Here is a 20,762-nt window from a genome sequence, read left to right as displayed (position 1 = left end):
TCTTGCAGGGTGGCAGGCTGTTATGACAGATGATTCCTCCTGATCGTCATGCAGGGCTATGGCCTTCTGTTACTTTCCAGCAAGCTTGAGCTTCCTCTCACATGGGAGTGGCTTTCAAAGGAGTACCTATCAATATTGCTGCAAGAGGTACATGTTCCACTGCCCTAAGGGGCCATTGAGAGGATGCCAAGCTGGGAAGCAGGAACAAATTGTTACTCCTGTTACATCTTCATGCTGAAGAAGGGTGGAGACCTTCATCCTATTTTGAACCTTTGACCTCTGAATGCCTTCCTGCGAAAGGGTGAATTCAGAATGTTCATGCTGGCCCAAGTTTTGCCCACTCTGGATCCAGGTGACTGGATAGTGGCCTTGGACCCAAAGGAGGCATGCTTTCATGTGCCTGTCCTGGAGTCCCATGCATGTTACTTGCAGTTCAGAGCAGGCCAGTAGCATTTGCTGTGCTCCTTTTCAGCCTTACCAGCGCCACCTGGGTGTTCATGAAAGTGATGGCTGTGGTCTCAGCCCATCTTCGGTGATTTGGGATACCAGTTTTCCCTACTTCAATGACTGGCTGCTGAAGGCAGGCGTGCCATAGTTAGTCATAGACTGCCTCCAGGTGATAGCAAACCTTTTGAAGTTCTTGAGGTTCTCGATCAATGAGTTGAAGCCATACCTGACTCCTTCATAGAGGCTTCTTTCTATTGGAGCTATTCTGGACAAGTTGCAGTTCTGGGCCTTGTTCCCTTGCAACGAGTCCAGGACATTTGACTATGATCTAGATGTTTCAGCCTTGACCCTGATCTCAGTGAGAGCAGCTCTGAGACTTTTTGGCCTGCTGGCCTCATGCATCCTGATTGTCCATTTCACCAGGAGACATTTGAAGACTCTGCAGTGGGATCTGAAGTCTTAGTAGGCTCATCACCAGGAAAATCTTTCAGATGTCATCCTGGTTTCAGAGACTGCACAGAATCTTCAATGGTAGCTGTTGGACTGCAACCTTGAGCAGTGGCAGACCCTTCTATCTTCCCCACTGACAATGATGATTGATGCGACCCTACTGGGTTGGGGATATCATCTGTGAGAAGTGGAGATCAGAGAGACCCAGTCTCTGGCAGAAACCTAGCTCCTCATAAATCTGTTGAATATGTGGGCATCCACCTGATGTTTAAGGCCTTCTTCCATGCACCAAGGGACAGCCGGTGCAGGTTCTCTTGGCTAACACTACTGCCATGAGGTACTGCAACAAGCAAGGCGAAGTGGGGTTCTGCGTCTTGAGTCAAGAGTCATTGTGCCACTCAAGTTGACTAGAGCCTCAGAAAAAACTCTAAGATCATGGCCCACCTAATGGGATCTTTAAATGCCTGAATGGACAAGATCAGCCAGCGACCCCTGGTGGATCACTCATGGCAGTTGCATCCAAATGTGGCGCAGGCTGGCTTTCCCCGGGAGAGCCCTGGCTAGATCTTTTTGACACAGTTAGAAATGCGCTGTGTCAAAACTTCTGCTTATTGGAATTCTCAAGAGTGCTCCCCCTAGGAGAAGCATTCAGGCTAGAATCAAGCACAGGACACATGTTCACCTTTTCTCCACAGCCTTTTCTGCCCTGAGTTTGGAAGAAGATCCGGAACAACCAGGCCCCAGTCCTTCTAGTGGCCCAGGGAAGTATGGTATCCAAAACATCTGGGCATGAGTACTTGACCTCGATCAGGCTAGCCCTTTAGGGGGATTTTCTGTCGCAGCAGCAGGGCAGGGTTTTCACCTGAGCCTACGTAACCTACATGTCCATATGTGGGGATTGAGTGGTGGCAGTTAACTGCATTCAGTTTACCTTCTGAGGTTGTGGATGTTCTCCTCCTAGCCAAGCGTCCTTTCACAAAATCTCTTTATGTAGGGTGGTGGAACAAATTAGTAGCTTGGTGTGGCATCAGCAGAATAGACCCCCTACAACCAAAATGTTTGATGTTTAGTTGTTTGTTTTATCTTTGGACAAGCAAGATCTTGAAGTAGACACCATTAAAGCTTGTTGGTTAGTCCTTTTGGCTTTTTACTGGACCGGCCTTTCTTGTTTAAATCACCTGTTGTGATGTGTTTCATTAAAGGTTTGACACACATGTTCCCTTCTACGTAGTTTGTGGTACTACAGTGGAATCTTAATTTGGTCCTGATGTACCCATGTGTTCCCCGTTCAAGCCAATGTACAGCTACTGATTGCGTATTCTTACTCTCAAAACCATCTTCCTCATCTCGATCGCTTCAGCTTTTCATATGAGTGAGCTCAAGGCTCTCTTTGTGCCACCCTAAACCACCTTTCTACCAGACAAACAGGTGTTCAAGGCCAGGGCAATGTTTTTGCCTAAAGCTATGACTTATTTTTCTCCATTTTTGCTGATGTGCAGAAAAGGAGTTTCTCAAAGTGAATAGTCACCTACATTAAGATCTTATACACACTGACCAAGATGCAGTCACTAGAAGGACTGATGGCACATTCCGCCAGAGCAGCTACCACTATGTTGACATGTTGAGTGCCTATTCTTGACCTTTAACAGACAACGTGGGCGTCCGTGTACACGTCTGTGAAGCAGTACTGCCTTAATAGTCAGGTCAGACTAAAGGGCATTTCACCCTTTTAGTCCTGCAGGACATTTTGGTCTGAACCCACTCCACAGACCTTCCACCTTGGGCAGGTAAACATGAGGAATCTGCAGTTAGAAGTATCTATCAGAAGAGCAAGTTGCTTACCCTTCAGTACCGCTCTTTATGGTGAATACTCTTAACTAATAGTAGTTTCCTCACTACCCTCCCACCTCCTCCTTTTCTGGCGTGGTCTCCTTGAACCATCCAAAAAGATCTCGAATAAGATATCTGCACACTGCCACCGTATATTGTTTTTGCTCCTCTTGCGAGGGCCCTCAAACAATCAATCGAGAAACTTAAGTCAGCATGGTGGGCTAGGATCCATATGCTATGCTCTTCTATCACTTCTGCGGTGGGACAAGGTTAATGTGGAATTGCACAATGTCACCTAGCGGTGCTCAGGAATACTGCTGAAAACGATTCTGGGCCCATCCTGATACCTAGGTATCATTCTAAAGGTATGGAATCCGCAATAGAGTATCCACCAGAAAAAGTATAACCAAAGGTAAGTAACTTGTTTGTCTGAGTATTGAGTGCAGTGGGGGTCCAGCAGCTTGAACCCCTTGTGTTAACTTCTTTATTCATTACTGTATTAAAGTCACCTCTAAGTATTGTCACGGCCTGTGGATGTCCAGAGAGCAACACTGCAACACGCTGAGTACCCTCAATATAACGTCAGAGGGATGTACAGTTTATCATGTCCACGGCTGGCGGTCTACCATTCCTGTCAGTATATCTTAGTAACTCCGGTGGTCCAGAGTGGTCTTAGCCATCACTAGAGTAAAGTATTTCCTTGATAATGTGGCCACTCCTTGAGATCCTTTCACAAACTCAAAGTGGCAGACCCTATCTTGGCCAAAGTGCCTTAGCAAATTACAGCTGGTTGCCAGCAAGTGTGTTTCGTGTAGCATCAGGACATCGGGTGAGTGTCGCTTAGGTACTGAAGAACTGGCCCTATACTGATCTTATCTACTAGTCCATTAACGGTCCATGATATGGTATCCTACCATGGTATCTATTCATGCTATATGATGAAAAGGGTGTAGTGTTATGTTTAGGAATAACTCAGTGTGTCGTTGAAACCTGAGAATCAAGAACAATTCCGTAGACCACCCATGTACCTTCTCCCTACACTTGCTCCGGTGAAGCCACAGTGGCCTATACCAGTACCAAAACAAACTACTCGTAATAACTACGAACTTGGAGATAATGTGCATCACCTCCTTATTTGCCCTGTAGGAGTAGCTGATGATCCAGTTACCCCTCCGTGGAGATTTGAAGTCATGATGATATTATTTCAGGTATCTCTAATATAAATATGAGTACAGTTAAGCATGCTTATTTCCCTAAAGATCTTACAACTGCCAAACAGGTTCCATGTTGTTCAACTGTTCTTCGTCCGCTGATTTTTCAGTGTCCTCTGGGCTGCTTTGTTGTCTGGAGGCATAGAGATCAAGGCTGTTTCTCTTGGACCTCCAAAGTCTTTACTCTCGTTACGCAACCTCAATTGGCTAGTCTCAGGTTTTGGACTTAAAGTGGTGGGTCGGTAGCAGAATCTGACATTTCAAAGAAGTAGGCTTTCATTTGGTACACAGCTTTCAGCTTACCTGGGAAAATACATTTGTAGTCCTGATCCATAGCTCTAAACTTTGCTGTCACACCTGCAAAGGTCTGATGCAATATTTGGGCACAACGAGGGTAGTCCGATAAAATTATCACACATTTGGTCTTATTGACTATGGTGATCATTATGACTTCGGTAGTCTTCAAGGAAGACCGCAAAGCCACAGGCGCCACAAGACCAGCAGTGTTGGCGGTCTTACGCCCATCATATTATGGGTACTGCTGGATTTCCGCCACACTTTGGGTGGGAATCCAGCAGTAGTCATGCTGGTGGGCGAAGGCGCTGGGGCAGTTCCACCACCGGCCCCGCCCTGCCAGAAGGACACCGCCTACTGTATTATGTGCAATAATACGGCCTGGCAGTGTCTTAATGGCGGGGTGCTGCTGGCAGTGGAAGCACCCCTTCCCATTCCCTGCCGGACAGCCTCCTCCTCAGACCAGCTAAGTTGAACCTGAGAGGGGTGTTGTGTGTGCATGTGAGTGGATGTTGTCTGCATGTGTGCATGAAAGTGTGTATGCGTAATTGTATGCGTGTCTGAATGTAGAAGTGAGTGCGTGTATGCAAGTGTTTCTTGCGTGTATGTAAGTGTGTTGTGGTGAATGCGTGTTTGTCTGCATGTGAGTATGCGTGTTAGCATGGGTGTGAGTATGCATGTTAGGATGGGTGTGAGTATGCATGGTTGAATGCGTGAATGAGTGCTGAGGTGAATGGATGCGTGTGAATGAATGCGTGTATGTTAGTGTAGGTGAATGAATGTATGCGTGGTGCGTGTGGGTGTCTGTGCGTGTGCATGTATGCGGGGAAGGAGCCTCTGTGTTTGGAGGGTGGTGGGCGGAGGGGGGCACTGTGTCTGGAAAGGGAGGTGGGGGAGGGGGTGCTGTGTCTGGAGTGGGATTAGGAATGGATGTGGAGGGGTGCTGTGTCTGGAGGTGGGGTGGGGGTGATTCGTACTTGCTGGGAGGTGGTGGCGGAGTCATCTACCGGTGACAGGGAAGAAATTCCCTGTCACCGGTAGCCTTTCTGCCAGGGTTTTTGTTGCAGTGCTATAGCAGCAAAAACCCTGGTGGAAAGGCAGCTCCTAATACCACTGGCGGGCTTCTGTGGACCGCCGGGTTGGAGATGCAAATCTCTGGCTGAGCGGCTGCGACCACTATGACGGTATGATTGGAGATGTGGCGGGTTGGCAGAGGCCAATCCGCCACACTCATAATGATGCGGTCTTCACCACCAACCTGTTGATGGTGAGACTGCCACCTTTACCCTGGCTGTCAGGAGATCGCCAGGGTCATAATGACCCCCTATGTCTTTTCTTGTCCCAGGCTACTGCAAGGATGGCGTTCCCTCTCTTAATAATTGTCTTTTTTTATGAAGGGTCTTGAAGCGCTCCAGGGGGAGGTCGGGCTGACAAAGCCCTGTGCACTATCTCTATCCTGAAGCACCGTTATGCAGGATCCAGGAGAGCCACCATCACCATAAAAAGCATTGATGTTACGGACCTCTACATCCTTCTGTAGCCCCAGAATGCAAAGGTTGCTGCTGCAAGCACGAACCGCTTCTCCTGCTCTTTACTTGAGTTCTGGTGTTTCTTCCTCAAGGCGCTTCACTTCTTTTTGGAGAAGATTTAAGGAGTCCACACCACCTGAGATATGTGCTTCTGGCTTGACCATACGGCACAGCATTGTGCTGATCTTGGTGATGCATAGACACATCAGATACCACCTCCCCAATCTAGGATTTAAGCAAGGTATTAGAGTCCTGTACAGCTTAAGTATGGTATCTGAGGATGCCTGTGACTGGGAGTGGAGGCCAGACAGCAGGTTCGTAGTCTGTATCTGAGGCACCATACCATGGGAGGTCCCATGTGAACTGTTCCATTTTAGTTTGCACATTTGTTTTGTTCTGAGCGTCCCATATCATTGTATGGCTGTCAAAATGTACTTGGTGTTACTTGTGCTACTATTTCCCCTCCTTTCATTAGGCTGCAAGTCTCTCTTCCAATAGCACTGTTGTATTGAGGGAAAGGCACTCAAGGATTAAAGGAGTGAAAGCAGAGAATGGAGGTCTCAATGACATCCTGATATGGTCACATGTGAGCCTCATGGTTAATCCCAGTGAGGCAGGCCTCTGTCTATGCAGGGGCCGTGTCTCACCCTATCATATGCGGGTTGTGTCAGCTTAAAAGCTGGTCTTGTGGTTTGAGGCAAACCAGTCACACATTGCGCTTATGTTTCTCCGCATCCCCAATAGCAATAAGTGTGCATGCAGGAAGAGGCAAGCTGTGCTCAGAATCCCTCTTTATCCTGGGTCCTCGGGGCTAATGGCAGGCACTATCCAAAACTGCAAAAAGTATATTGGGTGCCTCACCACAAATGAGGCCTAGATCCTGATTTGCCCGTTCTCAGAGGGCCATAGTGTTCCTGTGGCAGTGAGTAGCATGCTAAGCACAGGCTGCCTTTTTTGCTCCTCTCTCTCTGCAGCCCACTGTGAGAGTGCCCTGCGCAAGGATGGCTGGAAGCCAAGTCTCTCAGCTAGCTATTGCATTAAGGACCTTGAGCCACGACTCCTGCAGCTCTGTCCCATGTCATACCTAGTTCATTTAGAGTGTGTCACCACGTTACACACTAGGCCACAACCCTAACTAAACAATGTAAGATCACACCACAACCCCAATCCTACCTCCTTAGCTATGTAAATGAAATGTAAGATTATGTTTGTTTTCTGTCTTTCTCTCTTGAGCAAATCCGGCTTGATCTCTGTGAATCAAGGAATGCATGACTCCATCCAATTTGTTAGTCAGTACCTTTATAAAAATGTGGGTATTTAAATTGAGGAGAGATGTGTTGGTAGAACATTGGAGTTTTTATTGGGCTTAAGGATTAGGGATATTTTGTTTCTTCAGTAGACTGGGCCACACCCTAACTTTAATTCACTAACTCCAGTGTACAGTTCTTTTAGCAGAGGCAGCTGCTGAGTGGCAAAGATCTTCTCATATTCATCCATGAAGCTCTCTGGTCCTGGGTGTTAGCTTGTTTCATGGCAGTAATTGCTGGAATAACCTCCAATATACAGTGACAGCTGGTAATTTGAGCATAGTGCATGTGGGGGAGTGCACATATGCACACTCACTCCCCCATGCATTCACTCACACACATACCCATTCATATCACGCACTCACATTCATACATACAAGCATGCATCAAACATTAAATGAAAATGTAACACTTACTTTCTTCAGCCTCTCGGGAGGGAAGCCTCGGAGGTTCCAGGAGGGTTGGTACTGCCGCCCTCCTCTCATTGTCTGACAAGGTGGAAATCCCTATCTCATTACAGTGAGATGGGGTCAGTGAGAATTGTTTATCCCATCCCTCTCTGTGACTAGGTGTCAGTGTTAGAGACTCGGTCCCGGGCTCTTCGGGGCTTAAAACTGAAGCACCCAGGTCCAAGGCTATCAATGACTCTCTGCCTCGTCATGAGGGGGAGGTCCTCCAAGCACTTTTCCAGGCTGAAGAGGTCATGTCTACACGAGCTGTGGCATCTTCAGTCTGGCAAGGTTAAGCCCAAGCAGCCAGGCGCCTGTGCATTTAGCTCATGTATAGCACCTGGCTGCCTGACCTAAGCATAAAGAGTGTCTGTCAGGCTTGACCATTCCTCAGCCTGACAGACACTCTTTATGTCTGGAACAAGGTGGGGGGGTAGACCCTCCTCCATTAGTCAGGCTGCTGCCTCCTATTTAGTTACTTGGGCCTAGAGGGCATCACCATCTGCCTTGCAGAGTTATTGGTATCGAGGTATAGTGGTCTAGTTTGCGCTTCCAAGGCCTCTGCCGTGTACAGGTTCTGGTAAAAAAGACTGGACGCATTTCAGTTTCTCCACCTGCTGCTGATGTGTGACAGAACTCTACCTCATCCTTCAGTTTAAAGCTGCAGGCGTGTCGAGCATGGAGCATATTAGTAAAAAGTTTACCTCCTTTATTTCCCCCTCGTGGAATTTCATGCCCAGCTTCTCGGAGTTATAATTTGCTCTGATTATTTTTGAAATTCTAGCAATCCATCTTGTTGTAGAAGTTTTACTGCTTGTTATTGCTTTAAAACACTTTTGAAAGAAATAGACAGTACAATGTGTTGCATCAGGAAGTGAAATGGAACAAGACCACCCACAATCGGAAGAAGTCCAGATACTCTGCTATTACTGGGCTCTAAATCAAGGACCCTTCCTTCACAGTGCCTGATTCCCTGCGGTTTATTTATTTCTCTACAGCTGGCAGTGCCCAAAGCCCTGGTTCCTTACTAAGTTTTCAGAACAGAATTATGTTTGAGAATACCTTATTGATTTCTTAGGAACATTTCTCTATGCTTTTCCTCCAACTCCTCTGGTTCCCAGTGTAACCAAAGTTTCACAACTCTAAAATGTATCTCATCACTTTGATAACCTCTCCAGTGGTAGTATGTGAATGCTGTGTACATATTAGCCAGCAAGATCGCTCCATGAGTAAATCACTTGGCGCAAATGAATGTGGTGAGCTGAAGGCCACAAGTTAAAATCCCGGCAAGAAAGAATCTGCCTTCCATTCTTCCAGAATCCTTGATTTGAGTATCATAAATTGGGTAACGCAAACATCTTAGTTACAGTGCTTAGAAATGGCAGAAGTGTGATATAAAGAGGTAGATAATAAGTTATTATCTGACCATGACCACCCTTTTTGGAGACATCTTTACTAACCGCATCTGCTGTTAGGAAGCAAGAAAAATGTTCTATCTATCTCAGGCTGAAATAATTACACTTGGCTTCTGAGGTCTTCCAGTAGAGTCTTTGAAAAGTTTGCAGATTGAATGTAGAAGCAAATAAGCCTTCCACAAGAAAGTGTCTTTTTCAAATAGAAGAGATTCTTTAATGCATTCAGTAAGAATTTGATCCTGTTAAAGATAATTGCTCAGCCAGTATGGAATAGAGAACAAACTTGTAATATTTACCCTTTCACCGCCCTTGTTTTAAAAGAGGTTTACAAATGTGGTTGGTAAAATCCTACCTTCTGTGAGGAGATTTGTTCCTGCTTGATGTTTTAAGGTACTTGCTAAATGTATTTGCATGTCTTCTGGTCCCAGGCAAAAGTCAAACCTTGAGTAGATTTTTTATTGTCTAGCCTTATGCTACGAACATCCCTGAAATTCATGGTCCTGTCTAGATTAATTAGCCTCACATGAACATCCACTGTAGCTGGTCATTCCATGTAGTAACGCTTTTTGTCATTCCCCAAAAATATACTGGAATTTTATTTAAATCAGGAAGTACATTTGCTTGTCTCTTTTTCAGATCTTACAGCTTCACTGGATTAATGCCCGAATTTGCAGGATGTAAAGTAGTATCTCTAAAACAGATAGAGATAAAGATAGTGAATGAGATAACAACAATTTATGTCTTGTGGAACAATTTCCCTAAGTACTCCTGTAGGCTAAAGTCAGATGGATTGTCTCGGGGATATGTTTATCACAATGTGAAACTTTCCCTTCCATGGCAACTAAGACCTTTACTCCGCTGGAAGAAAATGTGTTATAGCTGGTTTATTATGAAAAGTGTCTGTGAAGACATTTGTTGGGCTTCTACCTGGTAATTTGCAGATATGTTTTACATTTACTGCTGGATAGACTGGCAGCGAGCCGGATTCTCAACGAGGGATGGCTGTCTCCGAGGATGTTTTGAGAAGTCTTGGTATTTGTATGCTAAAGGTCCCCTAATGTTGAAGCAAAACCTTCCTACTTGTAGATGTATGATTTTTTTTTATTACCAGATACCTCCTCCAAAATAGAACCAAGACAATGGTTTGGTGCAGAGCATTGTAGGTGCTTCAGGCTAGGGTGTTTTACAGGGCAGCATGCCAATCCCTGTGCAACCCAATGCATTCGTTTTTTTAATAAAGGGAAAGATCTTTCTATGATTATAATGCCCATGATGAAGAAATACAAACGCAGATAAGTGGTTATTCCTTCCTTTTTCTTTAATTGAGAAAAATATCCAATATAAGGAATAGCAACAGTGTAGATATTTTCACCACCCTCAAGAAAGTGGTATTTTCCCACCACATCTCACCTACCCCACTCACCTTTCAGGAATGGAGGCCGTCATTTGCTGCTCAAGGAGCAGACAGAGATCCCCATGGGGGGACTTGTGTTGGATCTGTGGTCACCTGTCAGTGGTGATGGCTATAACTGAGAATGATTTTTTTTTAAAACGAGGTCATACACCAAAATGGTACTGCATAAAGAAAAGTAAAGCTGAAGAGCTGACTGGAAAGTGGGCAGAATTGATGTGATTATCATTTCTCTACGGTCTGCATACTGTTTTAATGCTCATTTGAGCTGTGCTTTACTAACAAATATCTTTCTTTACCCCCAGGTTTCTTAGAAGGATCCATTAAAAGCCAGTGACCATCTCCATTGGACCCTCTTGGTAGCAGGCCTGTGCCCAGGAACAGGAAGGTGTACAAGGTCTTCCACGATATTTGGCCCTGGCTCCAAGGACCCACCCTGAGCTGTCTTCCTCGTTGCCTTCCTGTTTCTCCATGGGTCGTCTGTCTTCATCGATGCCATCATGGGGGAGATTGGTGGTCACTTTGTGTGTGTTTGTGTGCAGTGGGTGTGAGCGTGCTCAATAGATTCTGAGTTCTGCTCAAGAATTAGAAACTATTTTATGCTGCTTTGCCTGGACAGTGTTAACTCCCGGGATGTTGGAGTTTCTTAATACATCAGTGAGAGACTTTTTGAGGTTTTTTTTCTTATCTTTATTGACTCTAAGAGCAAAATAAGCTATTTTACATTTCTTTTACAAAAAACAGAGAAAAAAGGAGAAATTATTTATAATCATTGGCCTGTAAAGAGAACTGAAAATCTGCTAACTACACATTCTGGTCTTGGATCCGAGGTGCCTCATATCACTACCAGATAGGCTACCTGCTGCAGCATCAGTGAAGGGGACACAGGAGCATTGACTGAGAGGAGCAGACGTTTATTTCTTGTTATTCGTTTAATGAGCAGGAGTTGTAATTGTGTTTTAGAATCTCCACTTCCGTTCCATCGCTTTAGCCCAGACGTGCTAAAGACCTGACGAGTTGCTTGCATCTTATCCAGAGGTCAGTCTGTGCATGCAGATTCTAAGACAGAAGCGAAAAACACTAAGCCCTTGCCTAGCCAGGAGTCCCGCATAGTCTTCAGGGATGAAATTTCAAACAGCTGCTGCATCGCACACCAGGAGGTGTCCACCTCTGTTATCAGCTTGCACTGATTGATAAAACCTCTTCTACACGGTGGATGCACAACTTTGAGTTCCATTCAAATAAACGATGGTGAAAGCTTGTCTAATTTAGGACCTGTGGATCCCCTCAGCAGGAGATTGTCCTTGTATTGTAGCAGGTGACTGGAGCAGTCTCACGAAAGAGCTGTGTGTCTGGGACATAGCAGCAGGTAATGGTGGCACAGGGTGAGCTTGAAGGCGGCTGGTGTCTTTTTCCTATAGATTAGTCACCTGTCATCCTAAACCCTTAGGGAAGGCCATTTAGATGTACCTTTCATGTGGTACAGTGTGTGTATCCATATTGTACAATTTCAGCCATACCAGTTTGCACCAAGGCAGGACGAGCCTTCGAGGCACAGCCTACAGTCAACACTTATGTCCAGAGCAGTGAATTGGATTAGATGGTCCTAAAAGGGATAATGCTCTGTTGAAGACAGTGTTTGCACTTAGACATGTCATAACTGTTGGATAGTCTAGTCTGCATGGATGTCAAGTTCCATGCCTACTGGATTTAGCAGAGTGAAGGAAACGACCATTAATTTCTCTTTGCTTAACCCTGCACTGTAGGTTATTTATACTGGGTGTTTTTCATTTGCTTAGCAACTATGAGCCGTCTTAGCTAATAATCTCCCTAGAAGCATCCCTACCATATAGGCAGTGTTAGCCTGGCTCAGCATGCCTTACCATTATATTTCTTTAGAGCTCCTTTCTCCTGAAGTCACTAATGTAAGCTTAGGCGATTTCTGCAAGCATGACGTGTAGCCCCATCGCCATTGTTATACTTGATATGAACACACTTTGTGCCATTGGACAGAAGAGCGGCACAGCCACATTTCCATGGTGCTGACGTTACCAGTGCTGCAGGGGTGCTGGGTGTTTGCGTCGTACATACACAGTGGAACTAATGTGTGCGCCAGATGAATTAAATGTTTACAGACTTGTTTGTCACTTCTTGCTCTTTCTTTACACACAGTGAATCTCATGTGCAACCATTCAAATGTAACCTGTGCTTGATATGTATATACATAAGTGCAGAAGCTCAGATTGTTTAAGAACCAGTTGCCAATGCTGCTGAGTACCAATGGTATCTAGTCTTGCTTGATTCTTCCTCATGCCTCTTTCTTTTACCACCCTAAGCTTCCTGTCTCCTTATCTCACTCTTACACATTGTTGTTCGTGCCTGATATCTCCCTGTATCAGTTTTTTTCATTCTTTTTTTTCCTTTTTTGCTATCTTTCTCTCTTGCTCTGGGTCAAAATTTGATCTTGAAAAATAAGTCCAAGTCTTCAGAAATGAGTGCTGCTGCCCACCACCTACAGCCACTGGTACAAACTAAGCACTGTTACACCTATCATCATCATTGGCAATGAAGCACAGAAGGGACACAGACTTGTTGGCGTTTTGCAAATATCGTACTACACGTACACTTATGATTCACTAGCTGCACAAATTAGTAATTCACTATATCTACTTATAAATGCCTAGCAGCATCATAGTTGGCAGGAAACGCACAACCTTTGTGTACTGGTTTCTGCAACACTGTATAGGACGGTGAGTGAGGCACAGATATTTCAGGAATGGTGTGTAAAGGTCTCTTTACTACAGTTGGATAGCCAATACATTATTACACAAAAACCAACGTACACCAAATGTCCGATTCCTGCCCTTGTTGGGGAGGTTTATATTCCTCTTGCCTCCTAATCTATTTTATAATTTTTCTTCTGTTGTCCTGACCATCAAAGCCTTGTATTCCATCTTAGCCTGTCTGCACCTGGATACAATGTTTTTTAATTTACGTTTTCTAAACGTATACATAAAATGTCTCACACTTTCCTAATATCTCTTAATATCTTCCATGACCTCCGGATATTGTTACTTCTGCCCCCACCTTCTTGTCTGTTTTGCTGTTTTTTCGACCTCACAAACGCCTTCACCATTGTCATCAGTGCCATGAAATACATTTCTGTAGCTGCTAAGAATGAATGAACCGCAGTTCTTGAGATTCAAGGCATGCATACACTGTGTGCTGATAAGCTGCTGTCTCAGACCCCCAGGTGCTTCTATTTCTCTGTTGAGCGCTCGTCTGGCCCTTTCCACATCTGTTGTAGGAACAGCTTCCCTCCAAACTCTCCTTGGTAACAACTTGGTCTAACTTAACTCCACTCCCAGCCAGCTCAACTCCACCATGTCCTTCATCAGTTTTATTAATGCCAAGCGCATTGTGCTACAAATCATTCTCCCCAAAATGTATCATCACCACAACCGGCCTCCTCCACTTATTCTCCAACTGAAACATCACTGTCATTGTATCTCCTTTCCCTGTCCACATCAAGATCACCTCTCTGAAAGACATGCCTGTCTACTTCCCATACTCCTTACCTTACACATGCTTGCCTGCATGTCTCGCAATTGAAAATTTCCCGTTCCACTCCCTAAACTGACCATCTCCACCACTCTGAAAGCCCCTGAGAACATTGTGACAAACAAAGCGCTGTACAAAGCTGTCTCTCTCAGCCATCATAACAAACTGTACAGAGAAATCTCACACGTTTACTTAATGTTATTGGCTTCCTCCTGTCCACTTCCTCTAACCCTTTATAGGCCTTCCAGTATCCTCCTACTCAGTTCTCCCCAACTCCACTGCACCATGTCGACCTGGCATCTTCCCTTAGATTGCTACGCCTGTCATCTTCCTAGCTATCAATGAATCAACTTTCATTTCTTTACCATCCCCACCACAGTCCTCTCTATGTCCTCCTGCTTTAAAACTCTGCCTCTGCCATTATTCATTCTCAAGTGCATGCCAGCCCTTACAAATTGTTTCCAGGCTGTCTTTTTAGTACCCAACTTGCCATCACCTCCTACAGATTCAACATCATCTCCTACGCTGATGACACACAACTCATCCTCTCCCTCTTCGAAGACTCCACCACCAGGGCCAACTTCCACCAGTGCATGACCAGCATCGCAAACTTTATGAAGGACATCTGCTTGAAGCTTAACACAGACAAGACAGAAGTACTGATCTTCTGCAACAAAAACTCCCCTTGGGATGCCTCCTGGTGGCCCACACAGCTCGCACCAACCCCACATGCCAGAAATCTCTGCATCATCCAGGATAGCTAACTCTCAGGTCAACACAACCATCCTTCTGCTTCTTCATACTGCGCATGCTACGGAAGATCTTCAAGTGGCTACCCCAAAATTACAGAAGCTCCACCACCAAGGCCCTGAGCACCAGGTGGTCGGACTACTGAAACGCTCTCTACGCAGGAATCGCAATCCACCTCCTGCAAAAACTCCAAACTGTCCAGAATGCCGCAGCCAGACTCATCCTCAGTCTCCCACGATGAACGCACATCACCCTATGCCTCAGAGAGCTCCACTAGCTCCCAGTTCAGAAGAGATGCCAGTTCAAGCTACTCACCCACGCATTCCAGGTACTTCACAGCCATGGACCAGCCTACATCAATGACTGCCCAAGATTCCACCAACCTACCAGATACCTCCCTCATGTTAGCTCACACTCATGCATCCACTTGAGCAGGGCAGGATGCTCCTTTTCCTACCTTGCACTCAAGGCATGGAATGACCATCAGCTACTTTATTAAAATTCTGTACGATGCTCAAAACCTGGTTCTTCGGCTGGCCTACGAACCCTGCCAGCGCCTGAATACCCTCATGGGAGACGACCACTGCTCTACAAATTAATTGATAGACATCCGTATCAAAGCTTCCACCATGTTTTTTGTGTTCAGCTCTCCTATTGCCATAGACACTGTCTTTGGTGTGTGCTTGTCCTTTGCCTCTGAAGCCATGCCACAAAACTTTATGCACTGAAAGCAGGACAGCATGTCGGTCCTCATTAGACTCTACAAGTATATGAAGCAGCCTCACACCTCATTCAGAACTATGGATTGCAACACAGTCACCCTTTTCAATCAGCTTATCCACTAGCCTTTAGCTGATTCAAATATGCATTACGGTCCTACTGTCCACCACAGGGAGTACGTGTGTCGCACTCCACCAAACTCCAAATAGTAAAGGCCACCAGCACTGTGAACAACTCAAAGAATGCAATGCTAGGTCTATAGCTAACCCAGTCTCCTGGGCATTGCTGTGTGTACCATTCTGGAGCCCAAGAAACCACAAATCCTAATGCCTCTGCAGCATGCGAACTTACTTTATACTACCAGTCCCTCATCTACTCATCCAGCGGCATGCAACTTCCATTGAAGCCAGTTAGAAATTAATTCAATAGCTCCAGCTGTTCTCTCACGCTGCTCTTCATGCGTGCTGTATGATGGAACAGTCTCAGTCCTCTGGTCAACATAGACGGACAATCTCCTGAAAAAGTCTGTTCCAGGCACTGTAAATTTTTGTGTGAAATTCGGATGCCCCACCAATTGTTGCACAAGCTTCACTTCCTATTTCTTCATCCTCATTGCTTCGGCCAACAATTTGTTCATTTGTCTAGCTTATATTATGGTAGATGATTTCCCATAACCACTGAATCCAATTCTGTTCAATGCCTTTGCGGGACCATCTATATTTTCCTCTGCCAGGGGCATGCTCAGCTCCTTCGCCAGCCCCGATATCGTGTTAAGCAATGTTGCACATTCCCCTGTTCAGTCCACAAGCAGGAAATCATCTGCGTAATGCTAAACTTGGTTATTGTCACTGCACCACTTAAACTCTGAATCTTAAAAACTGGCTGAACTTTGCCAAAATCATTGCACAGCCAATAGGAATTACTTCATCCGAAAATATATTGCCCTCCATTTGCGTGTGAAGAAAATTAAGGTTGTCTCTGTGCACTTGGCAGTAGGTAAAATGCTAACTTTACATTGCAGTTGCCCTATCTGTTCTCTGTTCCCATGCAATCAGTTCCCATGCATTCACCATCACAATCACCTAATCCACACTCAAATACACACGCTACTATATGCTCTTCCCTGTGGGTGAAATTGTTCACTGATTCCCTAGCTCCCACTAGCCCCCAATCCCCCTCCTGACAATGACAAATTGTGTATTAGCCTGCATTCCCATGCAGCCCTGTTTGGTAATAAGCTCAGGGAGGAAATAATCCGCTCATCCAAAGGTAAACAAGTGAGCAGGCTCTGTATTTGCCCCTTGTCAACCTGTTTCCTTAATTTGTCCCAACTTGATGATTTCATTGTTCCATGTCCCAGCGTCCTGGATTACGCTTCCCTATCCCCAGGCTCTAGAACCCTTTTAGTCAGGGCCGGCTTTAGCGCTGGTGGCGCCCAGTGTGACAATCTTTTTTACCTCACCACCCCACACCCTACCTTCTCCTTTGATTCCCCCTTTACCAACTGGCAAAAATGCCCCTCATCTCTCCACAGCCACTCTCACATACATTTAATTTGTTTTAAAGTGCAGGTAAAGGCTATACTTATCCACAGAGCTATCAACATTTAATACAGTATTGTTATTTGCAGCAGGCATATTAACCCTCTGTGCTACTTTATGGCGAGTAAGAACTCTCTAGCAGGAGCATTAATCTTAAGAGTTATGTTGACATTTTTATTGCTGCCTGAAAGCTTGTCCCACCAAGATTTCTGCAGCATGCAGGTGTTTTAAAACCCCTCCAGGTCAGTGCCCGGTGCAGCCGTGCCTCCCTAAAGCCGGCCGTGCTTGTAGTTTTTAGGTCGAGAGCGCAAGCGCTCTGACCTGTTGTAATCTATCTGTGGGCTTTTAACCATGTCCACCGCACACCCTTCACTATCACTCGTTCGTGGGCTTGCCTTTCAAAAACTTTTATTATCATTTGTAAATACTTTACGTTTGTCCCTCTTTGGGGTGGTTTGGTTACCGCCTTGGACATCAACCCTGTAACATGGATAATTGCACGATTGCCAATACGTTTGACTGCAAGCGAACTTCTTTTCCCTTTTGTGTCTCTCCTTCGCGCTCATACTCATGGCAGCTGTGGAGCTTTGATTCAGCTTGCTTATGTCATCTTTTACTTTTCAGTTTCAATTTAAGTGGCAAGAAATGTCCAGTTAGGAATTTACGTTAACAGCTCTAACTTGAGCAAATGCGAGACCGATTGCATTGCAAATGCTTGTTGCAACTTAAGTCTCCATTGACTGCCATAGGCTGCAACCCCCTTCTTAGTTGCAATGAAAGGAGATCGCAGGATTGCTTTTGCTTTTTCCCACCAAGCAGAGTGCCCAGCTTGTGCCGCACAGAGGAAGGGCGTCATACTTTGACTTGAGTCAATTACGTTCTGCATTCTTTTCTTCTCCCATATGTTGCCTCCCTAAACCTCTGGTTCCTGAATACTAAACACTTGCTTCTCCGGAGCTCCTCTGAACAGGCACATGGCAGCTTTCTCTGTGAGGTTTTAGTCTTTTTATGTGCTATCAGCTTGTGGATACGTGTTCATGAAGCTTGAAGCAACAAGTGACACAGTAGTGTGACAATATAGCCGACTGTCGAACTTACATTTTTCACCTAAAAGGTTACTTAGTACTGGTGATATGTAGTGTCGTGAAAGGGGGAGACATGATTTATTGATGGTTTTATAATGTTTGAGTTGCACCACTACAGAGGTCCTAGTGGTATCCATCTAGAGATAATTCTTAAAATTATAAGTTGATGCATTTAGCTGGACATGTTATTGCTGTGTTGAGGCGGATAAGTTACCAGCTTTACATACAACATAGAATGACATTTCCATGGTCTTGGAAGGAATATGAACTACATATTAAAAAAAATATCAATTAACTGGCAAAGTTAACTTAGACGATTTACTTTTCAAGCTGCCTGGAAGCTTCACGTAATCTTTTTCAAGCCTGAGGGCGTGTTGAGACAGGTTTGCATCTCTGAGTTCATTAGGTGGTTTATGCTTGGTCTTGCTACCACTGTGCTTTAAGAGCATGACAAATCATATCACTAATTAAGTGCATCAAGTTTTCTACAGTACAGCTCCTGACATAACCATCACTTGTTCACTGGATTTCTCTGTGCCAGTCAAACTAAGGAGTGCAGAACAAATTCTCTTTCAGAAGGTTATTTGTTATGTATGCATGTGATTTGTGTATCAGAAACCTAGCTAAAAGGTCCTACGTTTAGCTGTCTGCTCTAGACTAATTGTATTATGCAGCCTAGAGCACTGTCTTCACAGGGACCTTGTGGAGATTTAAGCATCACAGTAGAATATGTAGAAAAGACAAAAGTAGATTATTAAGAATAAAATGAAGTGAAAGCCTACGCCCAGCTATCATAAGTAAAAACTAACTGCTGGTTAGAGTGATGTCATAACACAGGAATAAATATCTATAGCAGCTGGATTACCAAAGGTACCACAGACGCTCCTGTTCATAAACAAGTGGGAAAAAAACAATATAGGAAATGCTTACATGAATGCATAACATATTTTTCATATCTCTTAGATATCCTACTAATCCTACACCCCATGCTCTTTTGTTCATCAACTTAATTGTTCTCCTTGCTATTCTTTTCCATCATATCATTGCCATCCTCCTCTCTTCTGTTGGCGACTTACACCATCCTTTAAAGTGTCCCAACCTCCCCATCTATGATTCTAACAGCTTAAAACATGGGTTCCATAATTCAATCGGATCTAACTACCTTTCTCCCTTTTGTGGCCATATTTGGGAGTCTCACTCTTAGCCAGTCCTCACAATTTACCTCACCTCCTTAGCTGTCTTACAGTCATCCGTCCTTTTCACCATTTTATGTTTTTCCTCCACTCATTCTCTCAGCTCTGACTCATTTACACTCTTCCTAGCAATCCCTAGCCTTCCTGAGCATAACTTGTTATTGTCCTTTTCCAGTGGGAACCCCTTCTAGATACACACATTATGCATTATTCCACAATTTAGTGATTGGGTCCAGAAACATTATTTTAACTAACCTCATATCCAGACCCAGCAATAACTCTCCAGCATTCTAGGTGATGCCATATGATCATACCCTTCACAACGGTAGCCAAGGGTTTGATGGATGTAAGGCTACAATCTGGGAACTTGTGGCAGTTTTTGTTTTTCTAGACCTCATTAATGTGGATCGGACCGCTTCCTCACCTTTCGACAGTGACCTGGTTAGATATCTTCTAAGATTTTGGGGTTTAAATTCTGTCTCTGGGGCAGTTAGAATATATCCATGACAAACCATACAACATCTACATTTGGGTGGCTCCAAACCTGAAACCTGTTGCATCCACAGGCTTTGGTCTTCGCAATGCTTACAATAAAGCCTGTACCCTCCAAGGTGCTGACCCCTATCGCATGATGCTGCCCTCTGAGCCAATTTCAGTACTGCATCCAATGCTTTCATAGTCAGCACACATTTTCTGCGTGGCAAAATAAAAAATTGGGGCTATTTAGCCTTTAGCACAACAGCTCCCCAAGGCACAGGGACTGGCTCCCACAGGTACTGCTTGTGGGATGGAGTCTCCATCAGAAGAAAACGTTGCTTACCTTTGGTAACAACATTTCTAGTGTATACCATATTTTCTTTCTGATTCTTAACTCCCTACTGTCTCCACTGTGAGTTAATGCCTTGGTTATTACGATCCTAAAGTGTGCAGGCCTATCATGCTGTATTATTGCTTTTGTTTATCTGCTCTTGGTTTCTCTCTGTACCCTTTGAAGGGGTGTGGCAGAAAGTGACACCATCATGACCATTGGCACATTCTGTTATCTGATGGCACATGCGGCGCAGAGGGATTCGTGGCTGAAGCCACATAGTTGGGGGAAACTTTCCTGATCCAGTCTGGCACCAATGGGATATTCATGAGGTGAGGAACATATGGAAGAATATGGTAATCTCTAGAAATATCATTATCAAAGATAAGTAACCTTTTGTTTCCCGTCCCTTTATACAGAAGCAAAAACAGGAGCTCTGTGCTACAGAGTTATTGAAGTAGATACAAACAACTTTGATCTGCCATTCCTCGTGGAAAGTGGGAGATGCTGACATCAAAAAGTCAAGGAAGACAGATTTGTCTTCGTGATTCAATCAGAAAAGGGTACAAGAATGCATGTTTCTTATAGTGAGTTCTAACTGCAGATTCATCACCTTGCAACTTTCCCCTAGGTTCCCAGACTGGATTCAGAAACTCTCAAGCAATTTTCTTGTTCATCGACAGGTGGCATCATGTGACTCCATGTCGGTTCTGGATTTGATGTTGGGCCAGTATGAGAGCACCACCTGATGTCACTTCCTT

The 20,762-nt window shown here is 44.8% G+C and overlaps 1 protein-coding gene across 4 annotated transcripts in view; it reads left to right on the top strand.

The window, feature by feature from the left end:
- The window catches only part of ATG9B (autophagy related 9B), a 411,143-nt gene extending 398,653 nt beyond the window's left edge, over nt 1–12,490 (top strand). For all 4 annotated transcript variants that reach the window (XM_069210766.1, XM_069210767.1, XM_069210768.1 and 1 more), the window contains one exon: nt 10,649–12,490. The gene's annotated coding sequence lies outside the window, so the exon portion shown is untranslated. The remainder of the gene's footprint in view (nt 1–10,648) is intronic.
- The last annotated feature ends 8,272 nt before the right edge of the window (nt 12,491–20,762 follow it).

The sequence above is a fragment of the Pleurodeles waltl genome, chromosome 10, assembly GCF_031143425.1.
Source record: "Pleurodeles waltl isolate 20211129_DDA chromosome 10, aPleWal1.hap1.20221129, whole genome shotgun sequence".
NCBI lineage: Eukaryota > Metazoa > Chordata > Amphibia > Caudata > Salamandridae > Pleurodeles > Pleurodeles waltl.
This window is presented reverse-complemented; position numbering and strand designations above follow the sequence as displayed.